The sequence below is a fragment of the Balaenoptera musculus genome, chromosome 1 (genome assembly GCF_009873245.2).
Source record: "Balaenoptera musculus isolate JJ_BM4_2016_0621 chromosome 1, mBalMus1.pri.v3, whole genome shotgun sequence".
NCBI lineage: Eukaryota > Metazoa > Chordata > Mammalia > Artiodactyla > Balaenopteridae > Balaenoptera > Balaenoptera musculus.
In genome coordinates, this window is record NC_045785.1 from 106,414,503 (window position 1) to 106,441,583 (window position 27,081).

General features: G+C 39.3%; 1 long non-coding RNA gene and 1 other non-coding gene across 5 annotated transcripts in view; one reads left to right on the forward strand and one right to left on the reverse strand.

Moving 5' to 3' along the window:
* Positions 1 to 1,964: 1,964 nt before the first annotated feature.
* Positions 1,965 to 2,128, reverse strand: LOC118887009. Its single transcript, XR_005017854.1, has one exon. It is a non-coding gene; the product is annotated as a U1 spliceosomal RNA (small nuclear RNA).
* A 318-nt stretch (positions 2,129 to 2,446) lies between these two features.
* Positions 2,447 to 27,081, forward strand: part of LOC118879944 — a 41,523-nt gene continuing 16,888 nt past the window's right edge. Inside the window, exons 1-8 of one of the 4 annotated variants that reach the window (XR_005016189.1) lie at positions 2,504 to 2,677; positions 2,815 to 2,897; positions 2,998 to 3,325; positions 3,644 to 3,730; positions 3,871 to 4,013; positions 17,018 to 17,073; positions 17,167 to 17,376; positions 21,334 to 21,444. This is a non-coding gene — a long non-coding RNA (uncharacterized LOC118879944). The other 3 variants (XR_005016192.1, XR_005016186.1, XR_005016185.1) reach the window with 3 other exon arrangements.

Here is a 27,081-nt window from a genome sequence, read left to right on the forward strand (position 1 = left end):
CCGGTTTTTACCTGGTGCCCCTGGTCTCTCTGCACCACGTGGAGGGCTGCCCTCACTAAGTCATCTGCCTTGTACGTTCCAGGACAACTGCCAGAGGATGAAGGCACACGCACACGGGTGGCGGCAATCCCTTACTCAAGCTGCGACGTCGGCAATCAAGCTCCATGGCACCACCCGCGCGGAGTATCCACCGCCCCATCTCAGGACGCCTCAGCCCTTGCATTTGGGACTGCCGCTTTCTACTCAAAGTGATCTGCAGAGTCAATGCAATTCCTATTCAAAATTCTTTCTTCTGCGTTTTCGAATTGCTCGCTGTTAATCCCTTGCAGTACATTCCCTTTCAGCCAGTGTAGTTTTCACCTCTTTACGTTAGAGTGGGTCTTTTTTAAATGGTTCCCGTGTGTACATTTAACTGTTGGAAGTTACGGAATACAGTTGGAATAAATGTTTTAATTGTCCTTCTCTGGTGATTCTAACATCTGTGTCAGCTCTGGGTCATTGGCAAATGACCGATGTGTCTCTGCATGATGGAGGGGGGGGGGTCATTGGATGCCCCAAAATCTCTGATGGAAGGCCAGGCATGGTGAATGGTGCCTTGCTGGAAAGGTGTGTGTTCCTGTAACTGCTCAACTTTGTTCATGGATGCATTTAAGTTACTTGCAAACAGTTCGGTCGTTTCCGCTCTTGCTTCTATGATTTGCGAAGTGGTTCCGAGCAGCGATGAGTCTGGGGCTAACTAGCTTCCGCTACTGAGGCAAGACATTCCTGAGTACTCCACCCTATGCCCTCCTGAATTACGATGTTTTCTGGTTGCGGTTGTTTTTTTGTTTGTTTGTTTTTGTTTTTTTCCTTCTAGCCTATCTGCTGGGGAGGAGCATTATCTGTGCGAGTCTCCGAGGCTGTCAAAAATTTCCCCCGACCTCGGGGAGTTTCCTCCCAGAGCTGCACGGGTCAGGCCGGTGCTGCATTCCTCGCTGCTTTACTTTTAGCATTTCTCTCTTCTCCCTGGGAGTCTGTCCTGTGGACGCGAAGTCGTTCGGCCTTCCTGGACTCTTAGCTCAACAAGGTCCACTCCGTTGACCCCCGTGTGCCTTGGTTGGAAAACTCTCCCGGCCTTAGATTGGAGCCATTGCTTCCCCGCCCTCGGGGACCACTCGCTGCCCTCGTTCACCGGAGGCCCCCTCTCTCTTCCTTTTTTTTTTTTTTTCTTTTAACAAATTGATTCTATTCATTTTTGGGTGCATTGCGGCGAGGTTGCTGCTCCCGGGTTATCCCCTGATTGCCGAAAGCGGGAGGGGTGGCCTTCCTCGTTGCGGGGCGCGGGCTCCCGGCGCGCAGGCTTGAGGCGTCGTCAGAGGAGGGCCTCACTTGCGCTGTAGCGTATGGGATCTTCGCGGATCAGGGCTTGAAGCCGTGAACCCGTGTTCCTTGCCTTGGCAGGCTAATTGCTATCCACTGCATTACGAGGGAGACCGAGACGGCCAGTCCCCGGGAAAACGTTTTTGCACGTTGCCCGCATGGTACTGTGATTGTTGTTTGAAGCAGGGGAACAAATGCAGTTGCCGTGCCTGCGTGTGGCGTGACCCCCGCCCCGGCTTCAAGGTTCAAAGCTGGGCCGCAACCTGTGGAGCCTCTCGAAAGAGTCCTGCAAGGAACCGACTAAGGAAGGCCGATTTCTTAAGTAGTAAGACAAACTCTCGGCGCTTGCGCAGAACGCTAATACTCAACTCACACGAAAAAAAAAAAAAAAAAAAAAAGGAACTAACACGCACCCTCACACGTACCGGGGTCCGGGGGGGTGCTGGGGTATTTCCTACGCCTGGGAACACACAAAAAAACGAACACACACAACAACAACCCAAGACAGCACGCAAGGAAACCGGATATTATCTTTAATTAAGCGATCTTTAGTAGGCACGGGGCCCAGCCGGGGATTTTAATTCTGTCGTTAGCACACTCATTGCCAGGGGAGAGCGCGCACGCAGTCCCCCACTACCACAAATTACGCAGTCGAGTTTCCCCCATTTGAGGAAATCGCAGGGGTCAGCACACTCGCAGTGCAATGAGTGAGCCTCACCCTGGGAAAACCACCTTCATGATCATGGTATCTCCCCTGCCAGGTAAGTATGAACCGCTCTGCCCCCGCCCCCCGTACAGCCTTAGTCTCCTACACTGTACACACACGCTCCCTACCCACCCTCCGCGCCCCCTCCTCTTCCACGCCTCTCAGCCCTTCCAAACGACTCTGCTAATAAAATCCAAGCAACTTCTCTGGAAAACTTCCACAGCCCGGGAAGTGGCTCGCGGGGAATTGTACCCCTGCGCTGCAAGATTTACATAAGCCAAGCCCCATTCCTGACCTCTAAGGCGGCGCCTCTTCTCTAGCCCCCGCCCTGTCCCCGCCCTGCCGAGATGACCAATGGGCGGGCCGGCTGCTGAGGGGGGAAGTGATGTCATCACGCCCGCCCACTTCGGGAGCCCACCAAGCCGAGGTAACACGCCTCTTACCCTTTATCTGAGATACCGGCGGATTTTGCCCGCCTCCTCGAATTCTTCTTACCTTTTGTCCTGCGTTACACGCCGGGGAAAGGAATTCTGGGATCGTGTGTTATGCTGATGCAAAGTGTTTTTAAGAAGTAAAGAAGTTGTAAAACAATGGATACAAGTGTATATTTATGTATGTGTCTTGTGTGTAGACATGTAGATTCAGGGTTACATCTCAGAGTGCTACTCGGTGTATTTTCTGTGCACGTCCTTCCTACCTCAATCTCGTGGTATCCCAGGGACCGTGTTTTTCCTTTCCTCACCATACAGAATACAAGAAATGACGATTCTGAAAAAGAAGCTGATGACCAGAATAAGGGATAGGAAGATGACCTGTTTGCTTGAAGAGCGAGGTTGGTTTGTTCGTTTGTCTTCTCTTCCTGGGTGAGACTGGGTTAGACCTGAGGGCGGGGCGAGGGGAGGCTGAAGAAGGCAGCCAACTTGTGTTTTCAGACCAGAGAGCAAGGAGCGGAGTAACTTGATCCTTGAGGGTGCCTTTGGCTTAAGGGGGAAGCTGACTCTTCCGGAGAATCCTGGAGCCGACAACAAAGGAACTCAGCACCCAGCTAACTTCCAGGAAGAAGCTTCCTTTCCTCCCCCTGCTTTTCCCCTTTCCCCTCCTTTCTCTCTCTGCAGCCATCAGAAATAAACTCTGGCTCATTTCATCTGAAATATGCTTTATTCCAGGGAGAGTAATAGCTCAGAGAATCTCTGAAAAAGATCTCTAGAAAAATCTCTAGAAAAGACAAGGAAACAGATTATCCCCTAGAGCCTCCAGAAGGTAAGGCAGCCCTATTGACCCCTTGATTTTAGTCCAGTGAGACCTTTGTTGGACTCCTAACCTACAGAACTGTAATATAATAAATGTGTGTTCTTTTAAGCCACTAAACTCATGGTCACTTATTACGGCAGACATAGAACACCAATTCACTAAGTGTCTAGCACATTCACCTTAGCAGTAATAAGATGGGGGACCTAATGAACCCTATATAAATCTGCAGGTTGTCTGTCTGTCCTAGGTTGACAGGTCAAGAGATATTGGTACATGTTTAAAGCATTACATTAGGTATCTTTTTTCCTTTCCGTTTTTTCCCTAAAGGACTCTCGCCCTATTTCCAGCACGGGTGTACCCAACATGGTTCTCACTGGAATTACAGCAAATTGGAAGACAGTGGTGGTGACACAGGTTGATTTCATTTGCTTTTAAGAATGGGTTCTAACACGTAGAGGGAAAGAATATAATTTATGGAAAGTTAAATAGCGTAGAATCCTCCATTCCAAAGATACATTTTTTGCAACTTTTTTTTTTTTTCTTCTTTTTTTTAGGGTGAAGAACTACTTTTCAGAGGGTGAAACACAAGACTGGCTTTTAGGAATTTTCCCCCAAAGTAATTTGTGACTGGATCCTGTTGCCGAAACTTGGCCTCTGTTCACCGGTGCCGAAGAGGAACGCGGAGACAGAGTTTTGGGTGAAGTAGAAAAGAGTAGCTTTTATTGCTTTGCCAGGCAGAGGGGGCCACGGCGGGCTAATGCCCTCAAGACTGTGTGACCCACCCTGGAGGGCGTAGTGAGGAGTCTTACAGCGTCCGAGGAGCAGGGCGTGATCAGCTCGCGGACAGTTCTCAGACTGGCTGGCATCAAGGGGAAGTTTCAAGCGTCATCAACTTTCTGGTTTCTGGTTTCAGCCAGTCCAGGGTCTATGTGCTTGTGGGCAGCACTTTCCATCTGGAGGGGGTCTGCTCCCTGTAAAACCACTTAGGAGTGTGTGTCAGGCCTTTATCTGTAGCTTCAGTGAACTGGGAGTTCGGTGATTCTGCCATGTGGCGGATTTAGAGTCTAAATTGTTGCCCGTTCCCCAGCCCAACAGCTGTTCTTTGTTTCTACACCTTCACATTCCCTAATCATTAACTCTTGAGGCAGCACTTTACTTCAAAAGACAAGGACACGGGGGCTCGTACACGGTTTCAACCCTGACCAGGTCTGAGACTTACACGATGCATATGCTGTTGTTTTCATAAACGTTAACGTCCGTAAAATGAAGTTCTTAAAAGCATTATTTGAGTTCTCCATTGATTACTGGTTATATCATCAATACCTTCCAGCCCTGGCAGCACAGGGAGGAAGGAAGAATTGCTGGGATGCTTGCATCACCACAGGGCAAGAGGTCCTCAAATTTTACTGCTTTATCTTTAAGTAATACTTCATAGTTCGGCTGACTTTTCATCCATTCTGCTGATTCTGCCAGTGAGTTCCTCTGTAGTGACAGCCAAAGGCACTTACGGAAAATACTTAAACAACCAAGTGTAAAAGCAGAAGTCGAGGTCACTTCATCTACTACGGAAGTGGGGCATGTGTCTACCTCAGGCCTGAGTCTTTTGATGGGTCTTTTGGTAACTGGTGGCGGCGGTGGTGACAATGTTTGAGTTGTTTTATTTTTTATTTTATTTTTTATCTTTATTTTATTTATTTATTTTTTTGGCCACGCCGGCGGGGCCTGCGGATCTTAGTTCCCCGACCACGGATCGAACCCGTGCGCCCTGCAGTGGAAGCTCACAGTCTAAACCCTGGACCGCCAGGGAAGTCCGTGAGTTTTTTTTGTTCATGTTGTTGTTTGTTTTAATTTTTCAACTGTTACTAGGAAATAATTGTGGAGCAAGTGCTTGGTTTTAATGCTGGAAAGCAAAAGAACGTAACTAAGGACTTTTCCCAAGGAATGCTTTGAGATCTTTATGTCAATTTGTGGTGTGACTTATCCACTTTTTCAATTAAGGATTCTTAATTAAAGGAAAACAAACTTATTTATAGGTTCGAATCAGTCTTACAGAGCAACAGGTTTTCAACTGGGATCCGCAGCCCACCCGCATCTGAAACATGTGGTTTGTGTGTACGTGAAAAATGCAGACTCTAGGGCCCCACACCAACGAAACCTCTGGGGGTTGGAGCCCAGGAAGGAGCTTCTGTAATCTCCACAGCTGATTCTGAGGCACTCTAATTGTAAGAACTGCCCTTTAATATTTTTAGATAAGGGGATTGTTACAAAATGACAAGAGGGTAAATAATCATTCTTTTAAAGTTAGACTTCAAGCGTTGGACAGCGAGGTGAGCTCTTCCTGACAGTTTGTCTTTCCTGTTCTTCCCCACTCAGCCTAGGGACGCGTGCAGAAATTAGAAACAAAGTAGGGGAAGAAAACCTTATTTCTTTACACACATTTTGCTTTAATAGCCACCGAAAAGATTGTTTCATTTCCTCTCACTGACCCTGTCCACCAGTTATGTTGGCCTTTAACGTATCGCTATAGCAGCATGTATAAATATATATCATACATTTATTCACACATACACACATTCGAAAGCACTGTGAAGACACAGACTAGGCTTTGGCACAACTGGGGGCCGCTCACATGTCACTTAAAAATGGTCACTGGTTCATTTACACAAGACTTTCAACAGGCTTGGTGTGGCCAGTGGCCCCCAAGTCCCAGAGAGAAGTTAGGATGACAAAATCGGACAGTGTATTTAGAGTGAGGTCAGTACACTTCTTGGAGATCATAAAAGCATAGAAATAGGAGGTCTAGGCTAAGCACGAGACGGCATCTGGGGATCACTGCTCTCACCACGTGGGTTCAAAGAACTCAGGTGCTGCAGTGTAGACCGACGCCCAGCCTGACTGTGACCCAGCCGCGCTGGCCCCGGGTCAGGTCGTCGGGCCCCTGCCGACACTGTCCTGCGGGGCACCGCTGCTCAGTCCTGAGCTTTTCGATCTGCCGTGGAGCTCCAGCGTGGGGACCACATGCTCCATTGCTAGGAAGCAGGTCCCGTTTCCCCCGAGTTGACCCTCGGAGGATGAGGCGAGAAATGTGCTGTTGCTGGTTCCCAAGCCCCTGGGGCGTTCAGAAGCAGTGCCACAAGGTCCTCTACCAACGGTGCCTGTTTTGCTTAGTGCTGGGCCCGGTGGACCTTGGCTGGTTGTTCCTCAACAACTGCAGGAGAGGCCCTCTGCCTTTCGCCCTGCCCCACCAGGCCACATCTCTGACTCCTTCCAGACCCTCCAGCAGGTGTGGAGGAGTGGGGCCCAGATCCTCCTCAGCAGACAGGGAGCTGTGAAGAAGGGGGGCAGGCCCATCCTCCCTGCAGTTTTAAGGACCTTTGGTGGTTTTGCTTCTTGCATGGCTCCTGGAAGGCAAGGGTCACAGGACTGGAGTGCATGGCAGAGCCCTTAGGGATTTCACCTGGAGGCCAAAATACCACAATCAAAGTAAGACTCCATTATCAGGCCCTGCTCGTGGCTAACAGGCTGGAGAGAGTGCTGAGTGGTAACAGAAGCCGGGAGCACACTGAGAGCCTGTCACGAGGATGAGCTGAGGGGTCGCGCTGAGGTCTGGAGGAGCAACTGGGGCCACCAGGTTAGAGGAAAAGCTTCCCACCACCTCCCGTGGTCATATCTCTGCTCAAAGCCACTGCACAGCAGGTGGCCAGATCCTACCACTCCCTCTTCAGGGGCCAGTTCACTCTCCAGTTCACTTTGGAGCAAAAGGATGGCTTTTGTGATTTCCCAGGAAAAGAAGTGCTTAGTATGAAACAGGCACACGCAGACATGGTCTTTTGTAGGAAGGAGAGAACGTTTTCTATAGTGAAAATAGCTATTGGAGTTTTGGGTTTATTTTGCTCAAAAGTTCATTGAGAGTCTTCATTCTGTGTGTTTATACTTTTCCAAAAAGTTAGAAAATGTTGAGCCTTTATTTCTTCAAATATTTTTCTACCCCAATCTCTCATCTCTTTTTGAGACAACAATTTCGGATATACTATATTACTTACCATCATCCCACAAGTCACTAAAACTTTTTTTTTCAGTTTTTTTTTCTCTTTGATTCATTTTGGATAAATTCTTTTTCTGTGTCTTCAAGTTTAATGAAAATTTCTTCTGCAGTCTCTAATCTGCTATTAACCATATCCAGTAATATTTCTATTTCTGATATTTTGTTATCTCTAGGAGTTCCATTTATACTTATATCTTCCATTTCTCTCCTTCTTATGCTCATATTTCTTCTCATTTTTGAACATATAAGCATAATTATAATATATGTTTTAATATTTTTGCCTAACTCCATCATCTCTTTCATTTCTGAGTTTGTTTCTGTTGTCTGATTTTTCTCCTGGTTATGGGTCATATTTTCCTGTCCTATGTATAATACTTTTTATTAGAAGCTGGACATTGTGAATTATACATTGTTGGTTACTGAATTTTGTTTTTAAAGACTGTTGAACTTTATTTTCCCCAGAAGTTAAGTTACTTGTGTTCAGTATGATTCTTTTGAGGCTTGTTTTAAAATTCATTCAGGGCAAGTCTATAGTAGTCTTTGCTCGAGGGCTGACTTGGACCCACTTCTAAGGCATGGCCTTTTTGATGTCTCTATTGGGTGCCCTGTATACTCAGTGAGATTTCTCCATTTTTCCACTCTGGCTGTAATGATCTCCAGCACAGTGTGATCTCTAGGAATTATTTGTCTTCTTCCTAGTCACTGTTCTTTGCCTGGAATCTGTTCTTTCCCAGCCTCATGGAGGTTTACCCTACCATACACAGATTTATATTCAACTATTGATTCATGGGGCGCATTATGTATATTTCAGTAACTTCTCTGTGTGTCTCCCTCCTCATTTACTCTGTGCAAAAATTCAAGATTTCTTGAATTGTGTTTATTTTCTTTAACTCAGCAAGTTTCCCGCACTTTTTTGTTGTTGTTGTCGTCGTTCCTTCCCTGTGCCATATTCCAGAAATTGTCTGCAAGAAGAAAGCTTAGGTGTGGTAGGATTCACCTTGTTTGTTTTCTTTTAGGGGTCACAGTTCAGAGCTTCCTATTGTCCAATGTCTGAAGACTTTTTTTCTATATTTTGTCCAGTTTTTTTAAAAAGAGTCACAGATTTATTTATTTATTTATGGCTGCATTGGGTCTTCGTTGTTGCACGTGGGCTTTCTCTAGTTGTGGCGAGCAGGGGCCACTCTTCATTGTGGTGCGCGGGTTTCTCATTGCAGTGGCTTCTCTTTGTTGTGGAGCATGGCCTCTAGGTGCACGGGCTTCAGTATTTCTGGCATGAGGGCTCAGTAGTTGTGGCTTGTGGGCTCTAGAGCGCAGGCTCAGTAGTTGTGGCGCATGGGCTTAGCTGCTCCGTGGCATGTGGGATCTTCCTGGACTAGGGCTCAAACCCGTGTCCCTTGCATTGGCAGGCGGATTCTTAACCACTGTGCCACCAGGGAAGCCCCTCTCTTGTCTCCTTAAACTAGCTTGTGTTCATCTGCCTTAGGTGATGGAGGATTCACAAGTAGAAAGCATGAGCCTCTGTTCCTGTGGCTCAGTGAGGCAGGGTGTTGTCTGGTTCCAGTGGAGTTACAATGAAGAAGCCTCTCTATCCTCCTTTCCTTAAGCTTTCCCAGTCTTGGGTATGGAAAGAACTCAGTTGCTCCAGTTCAGCAACCCCTCAGCTCATTCTGCTTCACTAGTTGAACCAGCTTTTAAAAATTTTACAGCTGCATATTACTCCATTGTGTGGTTGTGCCATAATTTTCCAGCCCGTATCCTAGGTATGAATATTTAGGTAGCTTCAGTATTTTGCAATTAAAAATAATGCTCAAATAGATCATGTGTATTTATCTTTTCTTAGTAGACATAGATCTTCAGGGTAAATTTATATAAGTGGGATTAATGGGTCAAAGAGTAAATGAATATGTAGTTTTGTTAGCTATTCCCCTATAGGGGAATTTGTATTCCCACTAGCAATATAATAATAGTGCCTATTTAGTTATACCTCTCTAAAAAAGCTTTTTGTCAAACATTTGAATTTTTGCCAATCTGATAAATGAGAAATGACTTATAAGCGGAGTTTTGAGTTTCACTAATCATAAGTGAAGTATAATAAAATTCTGGTTAATTGTCTGCTCATATCTTTTGTCCATTTTTTGTCATTTCTACCCTGATTTTTAAAAATTTATTTATTTAATTTATTTTTGACTGCATTGGGTCTTCGTTGCTGCATGCAGGCTTTCTCTAGTTGCAGTAAGTGAGGGCTATTCTTCGTTGCGGTGTGCGGGCTTCTCATTGCGGTGGCTTCTCTTGTTGCGGAGCATGGGCTCTAGGCGCACATGCTTCAGTAGTTGTGGTATGTGAGCTCAGTAGTTGTGGCTCGCAGGCTTTAGAGCGCAGGCTCAGTAGCTGTGGTGCACGGGCTTATTTGCTCCGCAGGATGTGGGATCTTACCGGACCAGGGATCGAACCCGTGTCCCCTGCATTGGCAGGTGGATTCTTAACCACTACACCACCAGGGAAGTCCCCAGGGGTATTTTAAAGTTTTCCTTGTATAGGTTTTACTCATTTCATGTTGATTTTATTCTTGAATATTTTATTTTTATTGTTGCAATTTTATTTTATTTTTTATTAAAGTATAGTTGATTACAATATTGTGTTAGTTTCAGGTTAGAGCAAAGTGATTCAGTTATATATATATATATATTATTTTTTTCAAATAATTTTCCATCATAGGTTATTACAGCATATTGGATATTGTTCCCTGTGCTATACAATAAATCCTTGTTGCTTATCTACTTTATGTATAGTAGTTTTTATATGTTAATCCCATACTCCTAATTTATCTCTCCCCTCTCTCCCTTTCCCCTTTAGTAACCATAAGTTTGTTTCCTGTCTGTAACTCCGCTTCTCTTTTGTATATAGATTCATTTGTATTAGTTTTTACATATAAATATTTTTCTACATATAAGTGATATCATATAATATTTGTCTTTCTGTGTCTGACTTACTTCATTTAGTAGGATAGTCTCTAGGTCCATCTCTGTTCCTGCAAATGGTAATATTTCATTCTTTTTTATGGCTGAGTAATATTACATTGTGTGATATATATATTACATATTCCTGAACGACTCATCTGTTGATGGGCACTTGGGTTTTTTTCCATGTATTGGCTATTGTAAATAGTGCCTCAGTGAACACTGGGATGTGTGTATCTTTTCAAATTAGAGTTTTCATCTTTTCTGTATCTATGCCCAGGAGTGGGATTGCTGGATCATATGGTAACTCTATTTTTAGTTTGTAAGGTATCTCCATGCTGTTTTCCATAGTGGCTGCACCAAGTTACATTCCCACCAGCACTGTAGGGGGGTTCTCTTTTCTCCACATCCTCTCCAGCATTTATTATTTGTAAACTTTTTGATGATGGCTATTCTGACTGGTGTGAGGAGATAACTCATTGTGGTTTTGATTTGCATTTCTCTAATTTAGTGATGTCGAGCATCTTTTCATGTACCTGTTGGCCATCTGTTGTCTTCTTTGGAGAAATGTCTATTTAGGTCTTCTGCTCATTTTTTGATTGAATTGTTTGTTTTTGATATTGAGTTGTATGAGCTGTTTGTATATTTTGGAAATTAAGCCCTTGTCAGTCACATCGTTTGCAAATATTTTCTCCCAGTCCATAGGTTATCCTTTTGTTTTGTTTATGGTTTCCTTTGCTGTGCAAAAGCTTTTAAGTTTGATTAGGTCCACTTGTTTATATTTGCTTTTATTTCTATTGCCTTGGTAGACTGACCTAAGAAAACTTTGGTACAATTTATGCCCTATAGTGTTTTGCATGTGTTCTTTTCTAAGAGTGTTATGGTGTCATGTCTTATGTATAAGTCTTTAAGCCATTTTGAGTTTATTTTTGTGTGTGGCATGAGGGTGTGTTCTAACTTCATTGATTTACATGAGGCTGTCCAGCTTTCCCAACATCACTTGCTGAAGAGATTGTCATTTTCCCATTGTATATTCTTGCCTCCTTTGTCAAAGATTAATTGACCGTAGGTGTGTGGGTTTATTTCTAGGCTCTCTGTTCTGTCCCATTGATTTATATGTCTGTTTTTGTGCCAAAACCATGCTGTTTTGATTACTGTAGCTTTGTGGTATGTCTGAAGTCTGGGTGGGTTATGCCTCTAGCTTTGTTCCTTTTCCTCAGGATTGCTTTGGCAATTCTGGGTCTTTTATGTTTCCATATAAATTTTAGGATTATTTGTTCTAGTTCTGCCAAAAATGTCATGGGTATTTTGATAGGGATTGCATTAAATCTGTAGATTGCTTTGGGTAGTATGGCCATTTTACAATATTAATTCTTCTAATCCAAGAGCATGGGATATGTTTCCATTTCTTTGAATCATATTCAATTTCCTTTATCAGTGTTTTGTAGTTTCTAGTATATAGGTTTATTTTCATTGGAATTTTAAATGTGTTCTTCTTCCTTGATGTTTTCTAATTATATATCATTTGTATATATGAAGACTGTTGAATTTGTATGTTAAAATTTTATATATTGCTACTTTACTGAGGGTTTTTATTTTTTTAATTGCCTGAGTTTATAATTGATTATTTAGTTAAACTCTCATATCACCTTTTAACATAGATAGTCTTACATCATCTTTCCAATTCTTATATCTCTGTTTTCTCTTTCTAGTTACATTGGCTAAAACCTCCAGGACAATGTTAAATAGTAGAGGAGATAATAGGTATCTTTCTTGGTTCTTGACCTTATTAGAAATGGCTTTAGTGTTTTCCCATTTAGTAAAATATTGGCTGTAGGAGTAAGGTGTATATATTTTATCATGTTTAGGCTGTATCCATCAATTCCTAATTTGAGTATTTTAAAAAATCAGAATGATTAGTGAAGTTTGTTAAAGACTTTTGTGGCATCTATGGTGATAATCTCATCCTTTTTTCCCCCTTCGATATGTTAGTACAGAGAAAATTACCTCAATTTATGCTATATATATAATTTGGTATAGTTAATCTTATTTCATGTGACTTAAGTTTCTCTTTTCTTTTTTTAAATTTTGGCTTTATTGAAGCATAATTGACACATAAATCTATGATATATATCTAGATAGATAGATATAGCAAGAGAAACCATTTAAAACTATAGTTGTAAGTACAAAACAGTTAATGACAGTTATATTTTTCTTATACCTTTTATCGGTGTGATGTAATTTTCTTTGATGCTTTCTCTTGAACTTTATTTTGTTTAAAATTAACATTTGCCAATTCTGATTCTTGCTCTTAGTATTTCCTTGGCAAATAATATTTCCTTGGCAAATTTCCATATATTATTATTTTATTATAAAAGGGAAGTAGTTTGCCATTTAATACAGTGTTGTTTGGCACCTGTGCAGTTCTTGCTGGGTGACAACCCAAATGTTAGTTGACTTATTTCCAAGTATGTGCAAACCATGTTATGATTCTGGGATCAAGTTTATGAGAGAGCTAGATATTTCATTTTCATCATACCTACTATCTCAATTGTTAAAATGAAATGGCTGTTTTCTCATTGTTTGTATTAGTTAATTTTTGATGTATAACAAACAACCAAACACTCTAAGTTTTCTACAGCAATAAGCATTTATTTCACTCGTGGATCTGCAAGTCCTCTGCTTTAGCTGAGGGAGCCCTGCCTCTCACTAAGTTCTGCAAGTCAGCCAGAGATAGCTTTGCTTCACATGTGTTCCACTAAGGTACAGGCTAACAGGATTACAGCTACTCATTGGAAGATCACATGGTGATAGCACAGGACAAGAGGGCAACTATAAACAATTGAGGCCTCAAGACTGAGGCTCAGAATGGCAGACTATCACTTCTACCCACATTCCATTGATCCAAGCAGGTGATATAGCCACCCAAAGTCCAGGTGTGAGGATGTGGATACTGTAAAGGGTAAGTGTTAATACCAGTAATTTAGCCTACTACGTTTACCATCTAACTTTGGTTCTATTTTTCGTCAGTGATTTTTTTTTCTTTGTTACATTTACTTATCTCTATATAGGACTACAAAAATAATTGTATATTCTATTTAACTCCCCATCACCCATCTATTGAGACAGCTAATATATTTAAGCTTATTCCAGGTGACTAACATTTATTCTCTTTTTTTTTCTTTTAAATTTTGGCTTTATTGAGGTATAATTAATATATAAAACTGTATGATATTTTAAGGGTATATTGTGATGATTTGATACATGCATACATTATGAAATGATTCCTTCCAAATTAACACAACCAATACCTCACATATTTATCTTTTTTTCTTCCTTTTGGTGAGAACATTTAAGTTCTACTCTCTTAGCAAATTTCGATTATATAATACAGTGTTATCAACTATAGTCACCATGTTTATATTAGATCTTCAGACCTTATTCATCTTGTAGCTGAAAGTTTGTACCCATTTACCAACCTCTCCCTATTTCTCCCAGCCTCCATCCCTGGCTTCCATTTTTCTACTCTCTGAGTTTGACTTTTTCTTTTAAGATTCCACATATAAGTGATACATGCAGTATTAGTTTTTCTCTGTCAGGCTTATTTCACTTACCATAATGCCCTCACAGTCCATCCATGTTGTTGCAAATGTCAAGATTCCCGTTTTTTCCTCTTTGATATTTTGTATTTGGAAATATAACCAGAAATGGATCACTGGGCCAAATGGTAATTTTGTTTTTAAGTTTTTGAGGAACCTCCGTATTGTTTTCCACAGTGGCTGCACCAATTTACATTCCCACCAGCAGTGTACAAGGGTTCCCTGTTCTCCACACTCTCCAACACTTGTTATCTCTGTAGCCATTCTAACAGATGTGAGGTATTATCTCATTGTGGTTTTGATTTGCATTTCCCTGATGATTAGTGATGTTGATCACTTTTGCATCAACCACTTAGCCATTTGTATGTCTTCTTTAGAAAACTGTCCATTCAGTTTCTCAGCCTACTTTTTAATTGTAGTGTTTGTGGTTCTTTGCTATTGAGTTGTATGAGTTTTTAAAATATTTTTTGGATATAAATCCCTCATCAGATATATGACTTGCAAAAACTTTCCCCTACTCTGTAGGTTCCTTTTCATTTTGTTGATGATTTCCTGTACAGAAGTTTTTAATTTCATATAGTCCCACTTATTTATTTTTGCTTTTGTTGCCTTTGTTTTTTGTGCCAAATCCCAAAAAAATCATTGCCAAGACTGATGTCAATGACCTTACCACCTATGTTTTCTAGGAGATTTATGATTTTAGGTCTTATTCAAGTCGTTAATCTATTTTGAATCAATTTTAGTAGATGGTGTAAGATAGGGGTCCAGTTTCATTCTTTTGCATGTGACTGCCCAGTTTTCTCAGCACCATTTACTGAAGAGATTCTCCCTTCCCTTTGTATGTTTTGGGCTCCTTTGTTGTAAATTAATTGGCCATATACGTATTTCTGAGCTCTCTATTCTGTTCCATTGCCCTGTGCATCTGTTTTTATGTCAATCCCATACTCTTTTGATTACTATAGATTTGTAATATAGTTTGAAATCAGGAAGTGTGATGCTTTCAGCTTTGTTCTTATGATTGCTTTAGTTATTCAGTTATTTAGTTATTCGTGGTTCCATGCAAATTTAAGGATTATTTTTCTATTTCTGTGAAAAATGTCATTGGAATTTTCACACAGATTGCATTGAATCTGTAAATTGCTTTGGGTAATATAGTCATGGTAATAATATTAAATTTTCCAACCCATGAGCACAGAATATCTTCCCATTTATTTGTGTCTTCCTCAATTTCTTTCATCAATGTCTTATAGTTTTCACTGTACAGGTCTTTCACCTCCTTGGTTAAATTTATTCCCAGGTATTTTATTCTTTCTGATGCAATTGTAAATGGGTGTGTTTTCTTTATTTCTCTTTTCTGAGAGTTGTTATCAGTGTATAGAAATGCAATAGATTTTTGTATATTAATTTTTGTATCCTGCAACTTTACTTAATTTATTAGTTTTAACTGTGTTTTGGTGGAGTCTTTAGGGTTTTCTGTATATAAGATTATGTCATCTGCAAATAGAGACAGTTTTACTTTTTCTTTTCCAGTTTGGATGCCTTTTATTTCTTTTTCTTGCTTACACACTCTGGCAAAACTTCCAATATTATGTTGAATAAAAGTGGCAAATTGGGCATCCTTGTCTAGCTCCTTACCTTAGTGGAAAAGCTTTCAGCTTTTAAACACTGAAATTGATGTTAGCTGTGGGCTTATCATATGTGGCTTTTTTATGTTGAGGTATGTTCCCCCATGCCCACTTTGTTGAGAGTTCTTATCATGAATAGATTTGAATTTTGTCACATGAATTTTCTGCGTCTATTGAGATGATCATATGGTTTTTACCCTTCATTTTGTTAATATGGTGTATCACATTGATTCAACATCTACAATTCAATTGTTCTTACATTCCCTGGGATAAATCCCACTTGATCATTGTATAAGATTCTTTTAATGTATTATTGAATTTGTTTTGCTAATATTTCATTGAGGATTTTTGCATCTATGTTAATCAGGGATATTGGCCTATAATTTTCTTTCCTTGTGGTGTCCTTGTCTGGTTTTGGTATCGGGATAGTGCTGGCCTCATAAAATGAGTTTGAAAGTGTTCCCTTGTCTTCTATTTTTGGAAGAGTTTGAGAAAGATTGATGTTAATTCTTCTTTAAATGTTTGGTAGAATTTGCCAGTGAAGCTATCAGGTACTGGACTTTTGTTTGTTAAGAGGTTTTTAATTACTGATTCAATCCCCTTACCAGCAGTTGGTCTTATTTCTTCATAATTCAGTCTTGGTAGGTTATATACATTTCTAGGAATTTATCCATTTCTTCTAAGTTGTCCAATTTATTGACACGTAATTTTTCATAGTATTCTCTTATGATCCTTTGTATTTATGTGATTATCATTTGTAATATATCCTTGTTCTTTGTAATTGCACTTGAGTTCTCTTTTTTTGGTGAGTCTAAGTTTTTCTCTTTTGTTTATTTTTTTTTAAAAAAGCTCTTAGTTTCATTCATCTTTTTTATTTTCTTTTTAGTCTCTATTTATTTCCACTCCAGTCTTTAGTTCCTTCTTTCTACTAATGTGTTTAATTAGAAGATTGCCCCTAAGGCCACAGCTGTGAAGATAAGCTAATTGGCCCCTTTCACAGGAAGATGGTGGGTTCATCTTAGTGGCAGCTGGTTAAGAACTCTTTCTCCATTTGTTACAGTCCTATGGGACCCCTGAATGTAAGACCCACTGCCACAAGAGCCAGGTGATTGAGAGGTGTCGCCTCTGCCTGATAAATCAGCCCCAATCAGGGCCTTCTGGTGGGGGTAGCACTGGGAAAGTTTCTCTTTCTGCTTCCCTTGTGACCACACTCAAACACAGTTGACTCAAACACGAGTTTCAACTATGTGGGTCCACTTACTTATATGTGGATTATTTTAATAGTAAATACAACAGTACTACATGATCTGAGGTCTGTTGAATCCATGGATGTGTAACTGTAGATACAGAGGAACCACGAGTGTATGGAGGGCTGACTATAAGTTCTATGCAGGTTTTCAACTGCACAGAGGGTGGGTGCCCCTAACCCCCATGTTGTTCAAAGGCCAATTGTATTTTTTTTCCTTTTTCTCCAGTGGTGTATTGTATTCTCCCTTCAGGAGGGCTGGACTCTGCAGGTTCTCTCTTGTGGGTGAGTACCTAGCCACTTCAGCACTCACCTAGTTCTTGCTCAACAGTAGCAAGAGGCGTCCAGGAAGTCTCACTGGCTCTGCTGGTTCCACAGTTTGTATGGAGGTATGTCTGTCTGCTACTGGCTGAACTGGTGGGTGAGATTCCCCTTGGATCCCCGGGGAAAGGTGCAAGATCTGGAAACCCTCACTGCGGCGCCCTTGTTCGTTATGGATGTCCAATTTGTTGATTGAAGAGGAGGATTAAAAAGGAGGAATATCTTATGCTGCCACATGCTGATGTCACTTTCCAACTTGTATTCTAAGTAAGCAGAGAATTCCTCTTTACTAACTGGTGTGGAAGTTTTTCATTGTTAACAAGTAGTGCTCTTGTACAGTGAGTATTAGCTGAGAATCAGCACCTTTGTTCCCACCTGTTATATGCCAGAAGTGTCAGATAAACTGATAAAATGTGTAGAAAAAGTTGACATTTTTGGAAGATTTACTAAAGATGAGTCACCAAAAAATTGATGTCAAATTACATTTGGACAAGATAATTGTAAAAAGTAGAGGAAAAAATCATTTTAAAATATGTAGGGGGCTTCCCTGGTGGCGCAGCGGTTGAGAATCTGCCTGCCAATGCAGGGGACACGGGTTCGAGCCCTGGTCTGGGAAGATCCCACATGCCGTGGAGCAACTGGGTCCGTGAGCCACAATTACTGAGCCTGCGCATCTGGAGCCTGTGCTCCGCAACAAGAGAGGCCGCGATAATGAGAGGCCCGTGCACCGCGATGAAGAGCGGCCCCCGCTTGCCGCAACTAGAGAAAGCCCTCGCACAGAAACGAAGACCCAACACAGCCATAAATTAATTAATTAATTAATTAATTAATTAATTAATTAATTAATTAATTTAATAAAAATAAAAATAAAATAAAATATGTAGGACAATGCACTCAGTAGGCAGATAAGTCTTAAGTTCTTTTACTTGCTAAGTTATGAGAATAGATTTTTAATACTAATCTGTTAAATACAAAGTCAGTTTAACCGAATTAGTCCATACACATTGCCAGATTTGATTTGTTTTTATGTTATTTAGAATTTTTATACTTATGTTCATGAGTAAGAATAGCCTACCATTTTCCTTGCTTGTATTGGCTTTGTTTTATTAAGGTTATACTGGCCCCATGAAATGAATCAGAGACACCACCTCTTTATCTATCCTCTGGAAGAATGTATATATGCAAAAAGGGAATGACCTTCTGGGTTATTTGGTAGAAATTTTTTGTAAAGTGTTGTGGGCCTGGTGTTTCGGTATTCATTTGCCTGAGAATGTCTGTTTTGTTCTAATTTTTAAGTGATATTTTAACCAAGTAAACAATTCTAGGTTATTTTCTTTCAGCAATTTGAAGATATTATTCTACTATTTTTACCCTTCCATTTGCTATTGAGAAATTTGTTCTCAGTATAAATTTTATTCCTTGAAGTTTATCTGGTTCATTGGTTTTGTTTATTTTTGTTTTTCTGTTTTTTTATTTATATTTGTTTTTCCTGTATGTCTATTTTAAGATCTTCTCTTAGTCTTTGGTGCCCTGAAGTTTTACTATGATATGTTTACATGGGGATTTCTTTTCATTTATTTATTCCCTGTTTGGGAATCATTGCTTCCTGAAACTTAAGTTTTAATATATTTCATAAATTTTAGAAAATTTCACCCATTGAATTTCCAGCGAATTGACTATTACATCTCACCCATTGTCCCTATTCTCTTCTTTCATACAGTAAGTCCCCTACATACAAACCTTCAAGTTGTGAACTTTCAAAGATGTGAATGTGCCCTTGTATGCCAGCTGTTATACTGTACTACTGTACTTTTCAAAGTAGTGTACTCTAAGATTAAAAATGTTTTCTCTATTTTTTGTGTTTGTTTTTTATGTATTATTTGTGTGAAAAGTATTATAAACCTATTACAGTACAGTACTATATAACAGATTGTGTTAGTTGGGTACCTAGGCTAACTTTGTTGGACTTATGAACAAATTGGACTTACGAATACACTCTCAGAATGGAACTCGTTCATATGTAGGGGACTTACTGTATTTTCCATCTTTGTCCTTCTTCACTGCATTCTTTAGATCTATGTTCCATTCCACTAATTCTCTTTTCATTGTATCTAATCTGATTAACCCATTGTAGTAGTTTACTATTGCAGCCATATCAAATTGCCACAAATTTAAACAATGTTTAAAACAATAGAAATTTATGACCTTACAGTTCTATAGTTCAGAATTTCTAAATGGGTCTCCAGGCTAAAGTCAAAGGTTGTATTCCTTTCTGGAGGCTCTAGAGAAGAATCTGCTTCTTTGCTCTTTCCAGCTTCTAGAAATTGTTCACATTTGTTGGCTGATGGTTTGCTTCCTCCAGTTTTAAAATCACATCCATCACTCTGACACTGACTGTTTTGCCTCCCTCTTCAATTTTTAAGTACCCAAGTGATTGTATTGGGCCCACCCAGATAATCCAGTATTAGTCTTTTTATATTAAGGACATCTGATTATCAAATTTAATTCCATCTGCAACCTTAATTCCTGTTTTCATGTAACATAACATATTCATAGGTTCCAGGGATTAGGACATGGACATCTTTGGGGGACCATTATTCTGCCTACCCTCCACTGAGTTAATTTCAATGATTTTATATCTCATTTCTAAAAGTTTATTTGGCTGTTTTTCTAGTCTGCCTGGTCATTTATTATAATCTCTCATTTCTTGTTCATATTTTTTTAAGACAAAGAAACCATAAATTGGACTTTGTTATAATAAAAAAGTTCTGTTCATCAAAAGACACTGTTAAGAAAACAGGTACATAACAGGCTGGAAGAAAATATTCATAATAAATACATTTGACAAAGGGCTTATAATACATATAGAATATGCATAGAATTCCTAGAGCTCACTAATAATAAGTCATATAATTGTCTGCAAAATATTTAAACAAACGCTTCACAAAAATGACATGAATTAGTAATAAGCATATTAAAAAGTGTTCAACATCACTGATTCTCAAGGAAATGCAAATTAAAACACAAATTGATAAAAGATTGACAATACCAAATGCTTTAGAGGATGTAGAGCATCTGGAAATCTCATACGTAGCTGTAAAAGTATAAAATGGTACAAACACTTTGGAAAATAGTTTGGCAGTTCCTTCAAAAGCTAAAAATACACATGTGCATCCCATGACTCAGCAGTTACACTCCTAGGTATTTATCTAAGAGAACTAGAGACATCTATCCACAAAAGCCTTGTTCTAGAATGTTTAGAACTACTTTATTTGTAGTAGCCCCAAACTGGAAAAAAACCCAGGTGTCCATCAACAGGAGAACAATGGTTAAATAATCTATGATATATTTATACTATTGAACAACAATAAAAAGAAGTGAACTACTGATACACATAATAACATGGATAAATCTCAAAAACATTAAGTAAAAGAAGCCCAAAACAAAACAGTATATAATTTATAATTCCATTTATAAGAAGTTTAGAATAAGCAAAAGTAACCTATGGTAATAGAAATCAGATGAGCGGTTGCTTCTGGGGAACAAAGAAGAGGGATTACTGGAAAGAGGTGATGATAGAGAAGACAAATAATTAAAGTAACTTGTATTTTGAATGGTGCCAAATGGGGACATGAATGAGATGAATGAAAAGATTCACTGGTTTTGAAATAGCTTGAAGTTCTGGAATGAACAGACTAGATGATGTTTGTTGTCTGTGGAATGGCTAAGCTAGAGCTATATTTCAGCAACTGGCTTGAACCTGGACTTCTGGTTAGGGAACAAAATGTGCCACACACTGGGCCATTCACTGGGATATGAATGTAAATAAAACAGTTCTGTACTTAAAGAATTCCCTTATTATTATAACAAAATAAATGTGGAATATTTATAGCCTGAATTAAGGTAACAAGCAGTGACGGACAAAATCTGGAAGGTATTTTCAAAATTTTTTCTTAAGTACTGTTTTATACTCAATGAAATGCACAGATCTTAAGTGGATAGGCTGTTCAGTTTGACAAATGAGTACACTTATGTAATCCACATCCTTATCGTCAAAATATTCCCATCACCTCAGAAAATTCCCTCCCACCTCTTGTTCATATTTTCAGTTCACTCTTATTTCTACAAATGTTATAAATATACTTTTAATATTTTATGTCTGATAATTCCAATATAAAGCTTGTTGGGTCTAATTCTGCTGTTTGTTATTCCTGATCTTTTAAGGTAAGAAGAATGATGAAGGAATATACAAGGTGCCTTAAAAAACATAAAAGAAGGATATTTGGAATATTCTTGAAGGTTAGGGGCCAATTCCCAGAAGCAATGATAACTAAAGTAAGTCCTTTTGGATGAATTAATAGCCTTAAGAAGGGGTTAGGTGTGTCGAGAAAACCGTATAAACAAAGATACAGAATCCTGAAACAAATGGTGAATGCAGTGAACTAGGAGTGTTCGGTGTTATTGAAACAGATGAAAAAAGGTAGCTGAAAGAAAATAAGGCTAGAGAGGTTGGTTGACTGACTCTTAAGTCAGAGTGAATTGAGTTGATGCTGTGAACCCTATTAGTGATGAGAGTTATTGAAAATTTTAAGCAGGGAATGATACAGTCAGATTTGGAGTCTTAAGTATGTAGCTCTACATATTTTTTGTTTTGTTTTGTTTGTTTTGTTTTGCTTTATGCAATCTGATAAACTTAGTCTTTTAACTGGCAATTTAGTCCATTTATACTTACTGATTAATTACATCCTGATTTGCTTCTACTGTTTTATTTTTTGGTATCAGTCTGTGTCAGTTTTCTTCCTCCTTACCTGATTTCTTTGTTTTGGGTTGTTAAATTGGTATTTATATGTTCCCTCTGAAAACAGGAGATGACTTCTTGGTTTTATCCCTGCCGTACCCTCTGCTTCTCAACTGCAACAGCATATGCAAGAAGACAATGTGGTTCTATTTTTAAATACTGAAGGAAAGACCTTTGAAACAGAGTTCGTATTTAGCTAAAAGTCATTCAAATGTATATGAATAATAAAAGATTCTCAGACATACTAAGTTCCTCAAGCAGGATGAGGGAGTAAGACAAGTTAGCAAGGTAGTATGTTGTCTAGGGAGCATCTGCTGGCTTTATTCCTCTTATTTGAATAATTCCTCCAAAAGTATATTTATTTATTTATTTATAAATTTTATTTATTTATTTATCCTTTGGCTGTGTTGGTATTTGTTGCTGCGCACGGGCTTTCTCTAGTCGTGATGAGCAGGGGCTACTCTTCGTTGCAGTGCGTGAGCTTCTCATTGTGGTGGCTTCTCTTGTGGCAAAGCAAGGGCTCTAGGTGCGCGGGCTTCAGTAGTTGTGGCATGCGGGCTTAGCTGCTCCATGGCATGTGGGATCTTCCCAGACCAGGGAACGAACCTATGTCCCCTGCATTGGCAGGCGGATTCTTAACCACTGCGCCACCAGGGAAGGCCCCAAAAGTATGTTTAAAATGGCTCTTTTTGTGGCAGAACTTCTGAGACTTTTAGAGATTATACCATAATGTGTCTAGGTGTACAGTTTCTTCTCTTTTAGGGTATGGGTTTTTCTTATTCCTTCTATTTAGTACTCTATGAACACTATTGATCTCAAGTTGTTAATATTTCTTTTTATTATTATTATTTTTTATTAAAATGTAATTTTAATTTTTTTAAACTATTTTTAATTTTTATTTTTTTCTTTTCCATTATTATTATTTTTTTACAGGATATTGAATACAGTTCCCTGTGCTATACAATAGGACCTTGTTGTTTATCCATTCTATATATAATATTTTGCATCTGCTAGTCCCAAACACCCAATCCATCCCTCCCTATCCCGCCTCCCCCTTGGCAACCACATGTCTGTTCTCTATGTCTGTGAGTCTGTTTCTGTTTCATAAATAAGTTCATTTGTGTCATGTTTTAGATTCCACATATAGGTGATATATGGTATTTGAGTTTCTCTTTCTGACTTACTTTGCTTAGTATAATAATCTCTAGGTCCATCCATGTACAAATGGCATTATTTCATTTTTTATGGATGAATAATATTCCACTGTATATATATATATACCACATCTTCTCTATCCATTCATCTGTCGATGGACATTTAGGTTGTTTCCATGTCTTGGCTATTGTAAATAGTGCTGCAGTGAACACTGGGGTGCATGTATCTTTTTGAATTATGGTTTTGTCCAGATCTATGCCAAGGAGTGAGATTGCTGGATCATATGGCAACTTTATTTTTAGTTTTTTGAGGATCCTCCATACTGTTCTCCATAGTGGCTGCACCAATTTTTATTACCACCAACAGTATAGGAGGGTTCCCTTTTCTCCACACCCTCTCCAGCATTTATTATTTGTAGAATTTTTAATGATGGCCATTCTGACTGGTGTGAGGTGGTACCTCGTGATAGTTTTTATTTGCATTTCTCTAATAATTAACAATGTTGAGCATCTTTTCATGTGCCTGTTGGCCATCTGTATGTCTTCTTTGGAGAAATGTCTACTTAGGTCTTCTGCCCATTTTTTGATTGAGTTGTTTGGTTTTTTGTTATTGAGTTTTCTGAGCTGTTTGTATATTTTGGAAATTAAACCCTTGTCAGTTGCATCATTTGCAAATATTTTCTCCCAGTCCATAGGTTGTCTTTTCATTTTGTTTATGGTTTCCTTTGCTGTGCAAAAGCTTATAAGTTTGATTAGATCCCATTTATTTATATTTGCTTTTATTTCTATTGCCTTGGTAGACTGACCTAAGAAATCATTGGTACAATTTATGTCCTAGGAGTTTTATGGTGCCATGTCTTATATTTAAGTTTTTAAGCTATTTTGAGTTTATTTTTGTGTATGGCATGAGGGTATGTTCTAACTTCATTGATTTACATGTAGCTGTCCAGCTTTCCCAACACCACTTGCTGAAGAGATTTTCATTTCCGCATTGTATATTCTTGCCTCCTTTGTCAAAGATTAATTGACCGTAGGTGTGTGGGTTTATTTCTGGGCTCTCTATTCTGTCCCATTGATCCATATGTCTGTTTTTGTGCCAATACTACACTGTTTTGATTACTGTAACTTTATAGTATTGTCTGAAGTCTGGGAGGGTTATACCTTCTGCTTTGTTCTTTTACCTCAGGATTGCTTTGGCAATTCTGGGTCTTTTATGGTTTCGTATAAATTTTAGAATTATTTGTTCTAGTTCTGTGAAAAATGTCATGGTATTTTGATAGGGATCGCATTAAATCTGTAGATTGCTTTGGGTAGTATGGCCATTTTAACAATATTAATTCTTCCAACCAAGAGCATAGGATATCTTTCCATTTCTTTGAATCATATTCAATTTCCTTCACCAGTGTTTTATAGTTCTCAGCATATAAGACTTTCACCTCCTTGGTCAGGCTTATTCCTAAATATTTTTTTATGTGATTTTATTTATTTATTTATTTTTGGCTTTGTTGGGTCTTTGTTGCTGTGCGTGGGCTTTCTCCAGTTGCAGCAAGTGGGGGCTACTCTTTGTTGTGGTGTGTGGGCTTCTCATTGTGGTGGCTTCTCTTGTTGCAGAGCGTGGGCTCTAGGCGCGTGAGCTTCAGTAGTTGTGGTGCGTGGGCTCAGTAGTTGTGGCGCATGGGCTTAGTTGTTCTGCGACATGTGGGATCTTCCTGGACCAGGTATTGAATCCGTGTTCCCTGCATTGGCAAGAGGATTCTTAACCACTGAGCCACCAGGGAAGTCCCTGATGTGATTTTAAAAGGGATTGTTTTTTTACTTTCTCTTTCTGATATTTCATTGGTAGTGTAAAGAAATGCAACAGATTTCTGTAGTCAATCTTGTATCCTGCTATCTTGCTGAATTCGTTCATCAGTTCTAGTAGTTTTTGTGTGGAGTCTTCAGGGTTTTCTATATATAGTATCATGTCATCTGCATATAATGACAAGTTTTACCTCTTCCCTTCCATTTTGGATAACTTTTATTTCTTTTTCTTGTATGATTGCTGTGGCTAGGACTTTCAGTCCTCTGTTGAATAGAAGTGGTAAAAGTGGGAATCCTTCTCTCATTCCAGATTTTAGCAGGAAGATTTTCAGTTTTTCACCAGTGAGTATTATGTTGGCTGTGAGTTTGTCATAAATATCTTTTATTATGTTGAGATATATCCCCGCTATACCTACCTTGGTAAGAGTTTTTATCTGGAATGGATGTTGAATTTTGTCAAATATTTTTTCTGCGTCTATTGAGATGATCGTGTGGTTTTTATCTTTTGTTTTGTTGATGTGGTGTATCACACTGATTGATTTGCATGTGTTGAAACATCCTTGTGACCCTCTGATTCATCCAGCTTGGTCGTGGTATATAATCTATTTTATGTGTTGTTGGATTTGGTTTGCTAACATTTTGTTGAGAATTTTTGCATCTATATTCATCAAAGATATTGGCCTGTAATTTTCTTCTTTAGTATTGTCTTTGTGTAGTTTTGGTATCAGGGTGATGGTAGCTTCATAGGATGACTTTGGGAGTGTTCCCTCCTCTTCAGTCTTTTGGAAGAGTTTAAGAAAGATTGCCTAAGTTCTTCCTTGTATGTTTGGTATAATTACCTAGTGAAGCCATCTTGTCCTGGACTTTTGTTTGCAGGGAGTTTTTTTTGTGTTTTTTTGTTTTGTTTTTATTACAGATTCTATTTCACTTCTATTGATCAGTCTGTTTAAATTGTCTATTTCTTCTTGATTCAGTTTTGGTGGGCTGCATATTTCTAGAATCTTGTCCATTTCTTCTAGGTTGTCAAATTTGTTGGCATATAATTGTTCAGAGTATTTTTTTTTTAAATTTCTGCGGTATCAGTTGTTATTTCTCCTCTTTCTAAAGGTTTTTTTTTTAATATTTATTTATTTACTTATTTGGCTGCGCCAGGTCTTAGTTGTGGCACAAAGGATCTTTGTTGCCACATGCAAGATCTTCATTGTAGCATGTGGGATCTTTAGTTGTGGCATGCGGGATCCTTTAGTTGCGTCATGCAAACTCTTAGTTGCTGCATTTGGGATCTAGTTCCCTGACCAGGGATCAAACCTGGGCCACCTGCATTGGGAGTGCAGAGTTTTAGCCACTGGACTACCAGGGAAGTCCCAGTATTTCTCATCTTTAATTTCTCATTTTGTTTATTTGGGTTCTCTCTCTTTTCTTCTTGGTGAGCCTGGCCAGAAGTTTGTCAATTTTGTTTACCCTTTCAAAGAACCAACTCTTGGTTTTATTGATTATTTTTCTACTATTTTTTAAATCTCTATTTTATTTATTTCCTCTCTGATCTTCATTATTTCCTTCCTTCTGCTGACTTTAGTTTTTGTTTTTTCTTCTGATTCTTTTAGGTGGTAGCAAAGTATAACCCCAAGTTCTGTTTCATTCACTGCTCAGGTTATATAAGCGTGGCATTCATATTAATTCTTTGATTACACCACAAAGATGGTACACCCTCTGCCAACGGCAACCTGATAAGATTAATGGTATCCAAATCATGTCAGTGATGGGCTTTGGCATATGCCAACCCTACCAAAACATGCATGATCGAGCACAGGATAGTGAACAAGTTGTGTTTGCTGTCCGTTATGTCCCTGCTCTGTTGGGTCACAGCAGGACACTAGCTGGCAGCATCTAGTGAGTCAGATATGGAGCTTAAGTAAAAGTTGTGACCATGGGTGAGAATTTGTACAGACTCCTTGAGTACATGGACTTAGACCTTTGGGCTCACGTTAGGATTATGTCAGTGTCCTAGGATAGAAAATCACTGCACTAGGATGAAAGAGGCTACAATCTTAAGAACCCCCTTCTGCTGTGGTTGACAAGAGCCCAAAGCCAACTCATGCCCTAACCCCACAAAGCTGGGTCTTAGGTTTGAAAAATGAGCACGCCTGTTGCAGACATGTATTCCTGAGACACTGTTATAACACTGATGCCAGGGAGTTCTCCCAACTCCATCCCTTCAAA